This window comes from Manis pentadactyla, chromosome 7, assembly GCF_030020395.1.
Source record: "Manis pentadactyla isolate mManPen7 chromosome 7, mManPen7.hap1, whole genome shotgun sequence".
Lineage (NCBI taxonomy): Eukaryota > Metazoa > Chordata > Mammalia > Pholidota > Manidae > Manis > Manis pentadactyla.
Genome location: NC_080025.1, coordinates 129,315,054 through 129,327,934, shown reverse-complemented (window position 1 = coordinate 129,327,934; position 12,881 = coordinate 129,315,054). Strand labels below are relative to the sequence as shown.

Here is a 12,881-nt window from a genome sequence, read left to right as displayed (position 1 = left end):
CAGGGGCCTGCAGCCTTACAGGACTGCTGGTTTTTCCTCAAAGCCTGTCCAGGCTCCTCTTGTCTCCATGTTATCACACTTACTATTCCAACTGTCTTCAAAGTCCCTTCCTCCCCTCCTCATCAGTGTGGCAATGTCTGTTGGTCCTTCCAGGCTCAGCTGAGGTGTCCGATCCTGCAGAAAGTCTTCCCTAATTCCCCACCCCCACCCCACTTACCCCGCTTCTTTTTTTACACTCTTCAGATACTGTCATCAGATTACTTAGCCCGTGATCCTGCAACATTGTCTTTGTGCATCTCTCACATTAGACAGCGAGCAACTCTAAGGCACAGAGCATGTCTCAGACACACTGGAAGCCCAGGACCTCGCCTGGAGTAAGCACTTGCCATCCGCGTGTGGAGTGAATGACCAAAATATTCCAACCTTGGAGCTGAGTTTAGGAGTGGGCTGATTCCAAACAGTTGCTTTCTCAGCACACACAGCTTATTTTTAGCATTAGTAGTTAATCTCCCAGTGAAACTTGGTGCCAGCTGTGGTCACCTGTTTGACTGCTCTCTGAGCTCTGCCTTTAACTAGAAATTAATTTGGCTTCCTTAAGCTTTCCCTGCCCAGCGGAGAAACTTCTGCTGGGTAAATCCAAAGCTGTGGGCAATTTTTCTTTTTCTCTTTAATCTCTTTCTCTTGTGCACCAGTTCCAATTTTGTGCTTTCTGGCTCCCTCCTCCCTCAGAGCCTGTTTTTCAATCTGCCATCTCCCGCCCTTCACAGATGCTGACTCACCTTGGATCCACACCTTCCCAGCTGTTTATCTCAGGGAAACTGAGGCCGACCCTGCCAAGGGACTCAGCCACATTACTCGGGAAGTCCGGAGCAGCGCTGACAATGGACACCGGAAGTGAAAAGTCCTCATCCCCAGCATGCTGCCCTCCGCCCAGACCATGCCTGCCTCAGTGGGGAGGAAGTCAGGGATGTTAAAGGGCAACTCTTCAGCTGGAAGTCCCAGCCAAAAGCAATGAGGACACAGAGCATGATAAGGAAGGTGCAGGTGGGTGCAGGTGGGTGCAGGATCTGTAGCTCACCAAGTCCTATTTTTGGTTAGACTGTGTTCACTGGCCCCCCAAGAGTCACCTAATGGTCTATGCCTGGCAGGGAGTGCTTCCACCTCCCAGCGGACCCAAGAGCCCTGCATTATGCCCAGCTGTCTCCTCATTAACACCTCCTTCTCCCCAACCCTCACCCCCATCTGCCTCCTGTCCTGATCTCTTGGCAAGAGTCCATTCACATACCACACAAGCTCCAAAAGCAAGGTTGGCATGTCTCTGTTGAAAAAGTGTGCAAAAACCTAAAGGGGTCCTTGGGTGGGGAGCATCTATTGCTTCAACATGGAACTGAGAACCTGCCAGGAACTCTTTGGGAAACCAAGGAAAAATGCATGGTGATTTGTTGAGGGCACTGGAAAGTTAAGAAACTTACCCAAAGGCACCCAGGAGCTAATCAGAGGAGCCACCAACTCCGGATTTTGTACAAATAGCAAACAGCTTTGTATACAAAGTCTGTGGCATCTGCTACATTACCCTACAACAAGTTCCTATAAAGTGAATGTTCTTATTTGGGGGAGAAGGTTCTGCAATGTCAGAACACCCTGCTTTGAGTAATGGGCAGCTGTAAGACTTTGAGAGCAAAGCATGTGTGGCTGCACTTAGGAATTGACAAAGGCCCCCCAGCACCTATGTGAGCAGTGCTCCCTGCTCAATCCCAAGGCAACCTGCTCTCCAGGAGCCACAGTCTTGTGAAGAAGATGGCAGAGGCATGAACAGAAGTGTGAACTTTGAAATTAACATACAAGATTGATCAGTTAAAACAAGTTTCTGGGCATAAGATTATCTAATCCTTTGGAGTTCATAAAAAGGAGCCATCAGATAAGTCAGCCATCTTATCATTTTAACTGAAATGGCTAAACCAGCTTCAGTTGCAAAAATAGAAAAATTTTAGCTTCATGTTTCTCTGTTAGTAGGTAAGGAAGGGTGCAATTTACCTTTTGTAGACTAAGCAGCAACAGTCAGGATTTTAAAATTCTCCTCTCATTTATATTTAAAAGAGAGAAATCCAAGGAATTCCAAATTCATTTACCCCAAGTGGACAGAATTTGCCTCTTGCTCCAATAGGCAATCACAAGGAGACATGTAAACTATGCAACCATGAGCTCTCATGCAGCTGGAAGCTGGAGAGAAACAGGTCCCTCCTTTATTTGCTCATACAAAAGTCACCATCTTTGTGTATAAACCCAACTACAAAGCAAGGTTCAAATGAGTCCCCACCCTCACCCGCAAAGCTTCAGGGCCAACTGGGCCAGCAGGGGTAGAAGCTAAGGGATAAAAATGCTAACTTGAATTTGTACCATGATGCATTCCCTTACAACGCCTTCCTCAAATGCGCTTCTATCCTAGACCCCTGTGTTCCTGCTCCTCAGCCTTCTTCATCTCCAGCATCTAACTCTCCTGGGTGGCAGCAGGCACTCCTCCTCATGTGCGAGATCAGTGGGCCCAAATGGCAGTGAAAGGCCAGTGGCCTTGATTTGGCAACTCCCAATAAGCATTGAAAATTTTCATACCTTTTTACTCAAAAATAACACTTTTAGGAATTTACCCAAATGAAATAGTCATCAATGAGTATAACTATGTGCCTGCAAATATTGTTTAAAATGATCTAAAAATTAAAAACAACTTAAATCTTCATAAATGTTGGTCTTAGGTAAACTATGATATGCCTATAGGTGGAAGTGAAAATACTGTAGAAACTATAGAAGCGATACAAGAAAAGATTAATAGATTGGATTGTATAAAAATATGAACATTTTCTATGGCAAAAAATTACATTTACAATACCATAAGACAAATGGGTAAATTATTTGCAGCGTGTATGGTAGGCAAGCTAATTTATCTGATATAAAAAAAACTCTTTAAGATCAATGAAAAAAGAACAACCCAATTTTAAAAAGGCCTATAACCACATGAAAAGATGTTCAACTTCACACAATTGAAGAAATTGTATTAATAGCTTGATTCAATTTTTCGTCTATAATATCAGCAAAGTCCAATAATATCCAGGACTTAGAAAAAAAATTGTTCTCATTCATTGTTGGTGGAAGCATAAATTTAAAGGGCAATTTGATAATTTAAAAATGTTAAATTCTAAAGTATTTCCACTGTAGGAATTTATCCTTGCATATGTACTTACACAAGCACATAAAATATATACATAAGGTATTTACAGAGTGCTGTTTGTAGTATCAAAAATGTAGAACAAAATAACAAATAAATTGTGGTACCTGTGTAATGTACTTCGCAATAGACTACTATGCTGTTTGGTAGAATACAGTAACTCTATATATACTGATATGGAAAACAGTGCCCACAATACACTGGTCTGTTAATTAATAAGTGAATACAGAAAGCTGAAGAATATTAAGTATAAAGAACCTCGTTTGTGATATATACATACTTTTTTCCATGTAAGCATAGAGAATATATTGAAAGATTTGAAAGAAATATAAATAGTGGCAGCTTCCAAAGGATAGCATTTGAGGGGAAGGGAGATTTTATACTTTATTTCCTATCATTCTGAACTATTCAATTTTTTCTTTTAATGATTATGTATTATTCTTGTAATTTTAGAAAACTAGCTTGACCCATTATTAATCCCCTACACTGTTACAGAAACTGTTAGACACTGGGGATAGAGTGGTGAGTGGACAGACATGACCTCTTCTCAAGCAGTAAATCATAACATGAAATGAAAGGGACCTTTTGCGATAGGAGCAGGGAGACTATGGTAAGAGGAAGAATGCTCGGACCTGAACATCTGCAAGTCAAGCAGAAAAGGGCTTTACTTTTATGGGAAGGATTGAACACAAATTGGTTATGGGGGACCAGTATGATCAGACCATTGGTGAGGGGCTGTTGTTCTTTGTGGTCAGCCTATTTTCAGGAGGGGTCGAAGAGGGGGGACTGTTCCATATTCCATTGCTGGCTCAGGCTGAGCATGGGTCAAAATTCAGGGTTCAGGGGTGGAAAGGGGGGTGGAGGAAAAGCCTAACTAAGGTTTGGCTAAGACAAGTTAGCAGACATTATGTCCCTTGTCGTCAGTGGGAGCAAAGAGTTCAGCTAATCACTTATGAAACACAGAAAGGGAATTCAGAGGGTCTGAGTCTGCCCTTGCAATAACAGGGGTCTCCCTGCTTCTTATCTAAGTCACACTGGGTAGGATGGTTGTTTGCAGCAGCCATTCCGGGAACACAAACAAGTCAGCGATTACCTGACCATGGCTGTTGCCCAGAAGAGGACTCAGGCAAGGCATCACAGGGACAACCATAGCCCTCAAACAGCTTTAATTCTTGGGGGCTTAAGAATTAAGCAAGAAAATGAGTAAATAAATAAAAGTTACATAACTACCAGCAGAAGCTTCAGAGAGGGAGTGATTCCTGGTCCCTGAGGAGACTACATCTAGTGCACAGTTTGTTTCTTAGCTTTTCAGTTTCAAAAATGTATCTGTATCTGCCCGGAACCAGACTGAGGGATCACTGTAACAGAACAGATGGCAATAAAACGGACCCGATTATGTACAAAGATGTAAGATTCATTACAGCTCAATGAGGGAAAGAAAGGATTACCCAATAAATGGTGTTGGGGCAATTAACTAGCAATTTGGAGAAACAGTAATTTTAGAATCCCACTTTATGTTATGCACTAAAATAAATTCCAACTGAGTGGAAGGGTTAAATGGTTTTTTTTTTAACATCAAAATCTCAGAAAAATAGGATTGAATATTCTCTAAACCTCTAGAGGAAAGATAACTGTATAGGCTTAGAAGCAATACAAGAAAAGCTTTTTGAAGATCTTTAAGTTTAGCTACAAAAATGTAAAGTATAAAAGCAAGCAACAAACAAAATACTGCAGCAAATGTGACAAAGAGGAACTATACTTAGGACTTTAAAAGGCAGAAGGACAAAAGATAATGCACAAAAAAGTGATGTAACTCGCAAACCAAGACTTGAGATATTCAGTTCCCAGAGAATAAAAAATATAAATTAAAATACAAAGTTACCATTTGTCTCTGCTAATTAGCATAAACTGATAATAACACCTCTGGGGCTTCTGTTTCTGGTTAGGCTGTAGACAGCCATAGGTGGTTGTTGACACCCACCTTGTCGTGAGAACTAGCTGAATAAGCCACAAAAACAGTTTTTAAAACCATCAGGGCTCAGGATGCAAAGAAACCTAAATAAATTAAATTCTAACAGTGATAAGCTCTTCCTAGGATAGAAGAGATTCATAGCTGCTTCCATCTATGAAGATGTGGCAGGAAGGGGAAGAATCTGCCATAGACTCAGGAAAAGAGATAACTGGCCAGGCTTGTAACAACATTCAATGGCTATCTGTGAGCTCCTGTGACAAATCAGAATTCCAAAGGGCTCTAGCCACAGAGTGAGTCTGCACCCTCTCCCTCGCCGGTGCCCTTATATAGCTCTTCATCATGACCACAGGAAGAGGAGGCCCAGGCTGTGGGCAAGCAAGACGACTGACAGAATTCGTGCAAGGCCTGCAGGGACTCAGCCAAGTGCCAGAGCTGCTGGAGCCAGGGCAGGACCCACAGCAGAGAGTAGGCCCTCTAAGGGATACAGGCGCTCTAGCCCAGGCAGCACCGGGGCCCTCCTCAGACCCAGAGCAGAGGCAGAGGGAGGTCCCCCAGGTTGCAGAAACCTGGGGGCTGGCCCTGAACCCAAAGCTGGCACCTGGCTGCCAAGAAGGAGAGAAACCGCCTATGCTATGTGTGTTCAGAAAGTTGGCAAAAAGGCCGGGAGGCATAAAAATATCTCACATCACTAGTGCTCAGAGCCCAAGCCCTGATGGAGTCTTGACATCATCCTCAAAACGTCTGAAGCCAGTGGTGAACTGGACCAAACTAGAGCCCTAACAATCCCATGCCCTGCTCAAACATAGCTCTAATTGTCTCAGGCCTTTGCACTAGCCGTCTAATAGAAGGGATGTAACCTTTCCTGTGGGTGAATACTGTTTATTTCAATCTGCTGGTTTTTTACACACAACGTCCTATATAAATAAAGAATTAAGAGACTGTAAGATACCAAGCAAATGTGATAGGGTCAAGAGATTTAGAGTAAATGGAAGAAGATCCAGAGATGGCTTAGATGTTAGATTATCTAGCAGTGACTGTAACATAAACAGAACGAGTCTGTATAAACAAACGGGGGCTTTGGGCAGAAAGATGGAGACTATAAAAAATAGCCAAATGGGCATGTGATTAACTCTTTAAAAAACCATTATTTTGCCTAAAACAAAAATCATAACAATGAATTATAGAGTTTAGAGCATATATAGCAGGAAAATATATGACAATAGGAGCATAGAGGATGGGAGTGAAGTGAATGTATTAATAATGCTACAGGGGTCTTACAGTGTTAGTGAAATAGCATATTGTTATTTGAAAGTATATATTGGTAAATAAATGATTCATAGAGAACTCACTAAAAATAACAAAAATAGGTGTAGTGAAAAAGTCACTAGAGGAAACCAAAGGATAATTAGAATATTTAATTCACGTAAAGGGTGCAGAAAAGGAGGAATCGAGGAAAAAATGGATGAGACAAATAGAAAACAAATACCAAGATGATAAACCCAAACCCAATCCTATCAATAATTACATTAAGCGTAAATTACTAACTGCTCTAATTTAAAAGCAGAGATTGTCAGGCTGTATGAGAAATCAAGCCTGAACTATAGCCATTTATAAGAAATGTCACTTTAAAGAGACATAAGAAAGTCATTTTAAACGAAAAGACACAAACTGGTTAAAAATAAAAGGATTGGGGAAAAATATACCATGCAAACTAAACATAATGTGGCTCTATTAATAACAGAAAAAGTCTTCAAGACAGAGAGCATTATTAAAGAAAAAGAGGAACATTTCATAATGATACAAGGCAATGTCAACAAGATAACAATCCTGAATGTCTACGCACCTAATAATGAACTGCCAACATACATGAAGCAAAAAATGACAGAGCTAAAGGGAAAAACAGAAATCCACGTCTTGGTTGGGATTTTTAACATCTCTCCCAGTAATTTATGGGATAAGTACACAAAAGTATCAGTAAGTAGATTTGAAAAACAATTTGATATTTACAAAATAAATATTTCAGAAAGCTTTTTTTCACATGTACATGAAACAGACATATAAATAGAACATCTATGCTAGGCCCCAAAATAACACTAAAATACACTTCAAAGGACTGAAATCATACAAAGTATGTTCCTGGACCACAGTAAACATTAAGTTTAAAACAAGTAACACTAAGATATTTACAAAATCTCCAAATATTTTGTAGTTGAGTAACAAAAACTAAAAAAGATATGCAATAATGAGATCACAGGAAAATTAGATACATATTTTGAGCTGAATGGTAATAAAAGCACAAAACATCAAAACATGTGATCAGCAGTTAACACTATGCTTAGATGGAAATTTACATCTTTCAATACTTATATTAGAAAATAAGAAATGTATGAAATCACTAACATAAGCTTCTACATTGAGAAGCCTGATGAAGAAGAACAAAATATATACAAAGTAGAAAAGATTAAATAATGAAAATAAGGGTGGAAATCAAGGAACAAAAAAAATGAATAAATAGAAAGAATTAAGTTATAATCAGACTCTTTGAAAAGATTAATAAAGCTGATGAACCTCTGGCAAAACTGATCAAGCCAAAAAAAAGAGAGAGAGAGAGAGAACACAGCTATCAGGAATAAAAGAAGTGCTATCATGACAGGTATTTTCAAAATTAAAAGGAAAATTGGAATATTATGAACACTTTAATCTCAGTAAATTTGACAACTGATGCAAAAGGGATTGTCCCTTGAAAAAACACAATTTTTCAAAACTGACGCAAGTCAAAATAAAAAATCTAAATCTATGGATGCCTACTTCTATTTGGAAGGAATGCTAAAGAAGGATGGTATTCTTTTTTAAATGTTTGGTAGAATTCACCTGTGAGGCCATCTGGTTTTAGGTATAATAGCTCAAAATTTTTAAAAACTCAAATGTTCATTAACTAGAGAATGGACAGAAAAACTGTCATAATTCAATAGAAATCTATGCAGCCATAGAAATGAATGAACCACTAATACATACAAATTCATGGATGGATCTCAAAATCATTGTGTTGAAACAATGAAAGCTAGACAAAAAGGACAATTTCTGTTAATTCCATTTATATGAAGTCCAGGAACAGGCAAAAGAATTTTTGTGGGTGATGAAGATATTCTCTTTATTTTGGGTGGTGGTCTGAAAGGTTATGTAGCTGTCAAAATTCCTCAGTCTCAATTCTCAAAATAAGGTAATTTGATTTCATACAACTTATACCTCAATTTTTAAAAGTTTAACAGTAATATCTTTGGCTGGTAAGCATGTACTGAAACAAATAGTCCCATAAATTGGACATTCATTTTGGAAAGCATTTTGGCAATATTAATCAAGAGTTATAAAAAAGTCCAAACATTTTAACTCAGTAATTTATTTAGGCAAATCTACTCTTTTATAATTCAAAATTATAGAAGGAACATGCATAAAAATATTAACCATAGTATTTTGTAATAGCATAAACTGAAGCAATTCAAAATCCAACATTGGATAACAATTAAACAATGTGCAATAAATATACTTAACAAAATATATTTTGGTCATTGAAATTGTAGTTCTCATGACTATATAACAAGCTGAAGACATATTTAAGCTACAATCCTTTACAGCCTTGTAAAAATATAGATAGGAAAAAACACACAATGATAAATTGTTCTTGAGGGTATATTTTCTTAATTTTCAGCTTGGGTATCTGAATTTTTATATTCTCCTTTCCTTTAACATTTTGTTCAATTCTTTTTAAAATTTCTTCTTTTTTCTTGTTATTTTTGCAATATTGAATTTCAAGAACAAGGTCTTTTTCTCCAGTTATTCACATATCATTTTTGTCCTTCCATCATTTTCTTTATTTAAATTGGTTTTTTATTGCACAAGAAATCCATGGTTATATTTCCATAATTTTTTCCTATATATAAAAAGATCTGTTTCACCTAATCGTTGTCAATTTCCAGAAAATAATTTTTCAAGTGGACTTAATGAATAAAACTAACAGGATAGTTCTTTTCAATGACCCCAAATGCTCATGCCTACCAGAATTACATATGCAGCCAAATATTATGTCATTAATGTAAAACATTAAGTATATTTACTTTAAAAACAACATTTTAAGAGAGGCTAGTCTCTAGGTAGTGACATAGGTAAAAATTATTTTTCCTTGTCTGATTTTCCTGTAGTGAACATGTATGACTTTCATGATAAAAAGAAACAACAGACTTAAATCTCAATTCAGGCTCTATCCCTCCTAAAGCCATGGACTCAAGCCTGACCCAAGACAGGGCCCAGGAATGCAGGGTCCCCAGGCCAGAGGCTTCCCGATTAGGCACACATCTTGCCATTGCTCTTCTGGCCCCTTGACCTTGCACTTCCTCTTTCTGTGCTACTCTCTTGAACCTAATAACCTGACACTCTGGGGCTTCCTCTTCTGGCCCTCAGCCTTGCACCTAACAGTCCCACTGTCCTTATCCCCTCCCCACCCCCTTAAGTGCAGGAGGCAGGGACCCTCAATCTGGTTTCTTCTGGTCCTGGGCTTCTTGGTGTCACACAGGCAGCTAGAGCAATAGCTACACCTACCTTTCCTCCCCAGATCCCCAGCAAGGGAGCGTGCGTGCTAAGCTATCCTAGCTTCGCCTCCTGCCAGGCCCTTATTAACCGTGACAAGGGTTTGGAATGCCTGTGAAACATCATAATCTCCCCGTCTCCCAGTAGAAGCGAATAGAGTTAGAGGAGGCTGTCGAGGGTGGGATGGTAGCAGGCGCCTCCCTGGAGAGCCCACTCTAGCCTTCCTCGCCTGTCTGTGTCTCCCCCTCTCAGGTTAGATCCTCTCTCAGGAGCCTGGCCAAACCTGGTGAAGGGAAGCTAAAGAGGTGACTACAAATGGAAATGAACGTCCTGCTGAAAAGAATTCAGAGTGGTGATAAATAGCTTTATGGGGCCCTGGCATATTGCAGGCAGCAGAAGACTGTATCTTCCCATCCACCCCAAGTATATTCTTTGTCCCCCACTTCTTCCTAACCCCTGCCCTATAGCACTTAGAAAGAGGAAGAGGGACGACGCCCCATGGGGAGGGGCAGGGAACGGCTCCAATGACAGAGAACCTCATTCAATCTGTCTCCTCATAGCTACTTCAGTCACTAATTGACTTTTCCTCCTCACCTTAATTTTGACGCTGGTGTCTTAATTAATTAACTCTGTCACCAAAGCTGCAGGGTGCCACAGATGAACTCCCCAGGTGCTCCACGCAATTTGATAGGTAGGCTGTCCCTGGCCAGCTCCATGGTTAATGGCCTGAGCCAGTCCAGGTCCCATGAGGGGGCAGGGACACGCGATTCTCTTGCTGTTTGCCATGGGGCCCAGCCAGCAGGAAGAGAGTCCAAATGCCTAGATTGCTGTTTTCCGTCTCTGACAGTGTAATACATTCTGTTTCTCTTTCTGCATTCTCACATGCATACAGAGTTTATCAGGGACACCATGGCCAGCGGGAGAGATGGATCACCAGTGTTGTTCCTGGGTAAGCCTCCTGGGAGCGCCTTTCCTCGCTCACTCCCTCATCATACCGTATTTTATTTGCTTTTGACTGGTCTTTGCTAGATTTGTGGGGAACGGGGATCCAAAGAAGTAAAAATTATGGGCCCTGCCCATAAGACATTCATAATTTTCATTGAAGAGTATGACATTCTCTTATAAAAATAGATGCCAAGATCTGGTGTTTGAAGACAGTCTCCAGGTGGCAACGTCAATTGTCCTGGATATTTTGGCCACGTGTCCCCTCCTCACTTCTAGGACCCTCCGACGTATTTCAAACATGCTTTGAGTAACTGCAATGGACCCACCACCAGGTGGAGCTTTGGCAGGAGAAATTAAACAGTACCTGATAATTCTAAATGGAAAGCCTGCAAGGCCAGGCCAGACCAAGTCTTTCCCCACTGTGCCTCCTGGAGAGGGCCCTGCCCTGATAGTATTCTTAGGGCTCTACCCCAAAGGAAGTGTCTTACTACGTGATTTTTTTATCTAAGACACACTTTTCTAAATTATCCTACTTCTCATGTCTCCTATTTTCAGTCTTGATCTACTTTTTAACCTACCTTAGTCACCAAACGTTAATACCCTCTCTTTAAATAAATTTTTTAAAAGTCCTAATGGCTTCCTATAGCCCTTAGAATAAAATCTAATCTCCTCACCATAGTCTACATGATAGACTGTATTGTCTTTCAAAACCTACTGCTCCTGTGGCACGCTCAGTTTCACACAGAAGCTTTAAGGCCATCACGCGGTCCTCCACCTTCTCTTTTTCCTCCACTAGGAGACCAGAAGTGTCCTAGATAGGAGCTGTCCTACCTCCCTAGATCCCAGAGTGAAGAAATGTGCAGCCAATCCACAATGGACACATAGCATGAATAGTAAGTAAGCTTATTTATTGTATGCCACAGTATAACGCTGATTTGAGGGTCTTTCATTACCATGAAGCTTAGCTTAACCTGACTGATACATTCTACAATGCACTCTGACCCCTGAGCACTTCTCCAATTTCATGTCCCGCCTTCCATCCCCTCACCCAATACACTCCAACCACCCTGGCCTTCTTTCTCTTTCTTGAACATGCCACATTTATTCTCACCTCAAAGCCTTTGCATATGCTGTTCCCTCTGCCTGGATTGCTTTCCCTGAGGTCTCCACATGGCTGGCCCTTCTTCATTATTCAGATCTTGGATCTAATACTAGCTTCTTAAGAAATGCCTGCCCTGAATCCCTATCTAACGTAGCCTCCAGTCATTCTCTACCATGTTATCCTGTCTTATTTTGCATCAGTTTGCTAGTTTATTGCTTCCCCCACCTCGGAATGCACACTTCATGGAAGTGGAGATCTTGTCCATCACAGTCACTGCTGTATCTCCAGACACCAGAAGGCCATCTGACACTCAGTCCTGTGTCATGAGTAAATGAACATCTCTTCAAAACTCGAAAACATTTTCAGCTGCCAACAGGACCCCTCTTCCCAGAAATCCTCAGACTCAGCAGACCCAAAGCAGAATTCCTGACGCTGTCATCTCTTCCCTCACCCAACCTCCTCCACATCCTCGAATTCCTGATTAGTGACACCGTCATTCGCCCTGCCACCCGCCCCGCCTCCGGGTGCTTCTCCACTCCTCCCTCCCACTCACTTCCTCCACTCCCAAGCAGTCACCAGACTGACGCTCTTTTTTAAACCTCTCTAATCTACTCCATCCTTATTCCCCCGCACCTGCCCTCACCCAGGCCCTTACCATCCGTTGGCTGGATTATCACAGTTTTTGCAGAACAGGGTTCCCTGTTTTCAATTTTCTCCCCTCCCATCTGTGCTGCACACTGCCACCAGAATTATCTTTCTAAAATCTGGTTACGGCACTCCCCCGTTTAGAAGGAGTTCAAAGGAGCTACCGGATAAGGCTTAACTCCTTAGGGGCTATGAGATGCCTTTGCGCTCTGGCATCTGCCAACTGCCCTGCGTCTCTCCCACTCACTGCTGGACGCCTGGCCCCCTCCAGCCCTGCTGAACCAGGGCAGCAGCGCCCACGTGAGTTTGCACTCGCTGCTGCCTCTCCCTGGGATGCCCTGCCCCAGTCAACCCCTTGCCCCCTAAATGCACACACAGTCCTATCAGCGCCCTCCCACTGCGACCTTCTCTGCTGC

At 41.3% G+C, this 12,881-nt stretch overlaps 2 long non-coding RNA genes across 5 annotated transcripts in view; one reads left to right on the top strand and one right to left on the bottom strand.

Annotated features, from left to right (window-relative positions):
* Positions 1–12,881, bottom strand: part of LOC130684313 (uncharacterized) — a 163,691-nt gene that overhangs the window by 102,813 nt on the left and 47,997 nt on the right. The gene's annotated exons all lie outside the window — the stretch shown is intronic.
* The window catches only part of LOC118924332 (uncharacterized), a 35,186-nt gene that overhangs the window by 20,433 nt on the left and 1,872 nt on the right, over positions 1–12,881 (top strand). For 3 of the 4 annotated variants that reach the window (XR_005029563.2, XR_005029560.2, XR_005029562.2), the window contains 4 exons: positions 768–1,044; positions 10,026–10,125; positions 10,666–10,722; positions 11,515–11,611. This is a non-coding gene — a long non-coding RNA (uncharacterized LOC118924332). The remainder of the gene's footprint in view (positions 1–767; positions 1,045–10,025; positions 10,126–10,665; positions 10,723–11,514; positions 11,612–12,881) is intronic. The other variant, XR_005029561.2, reaches the window with a different exon arrangement.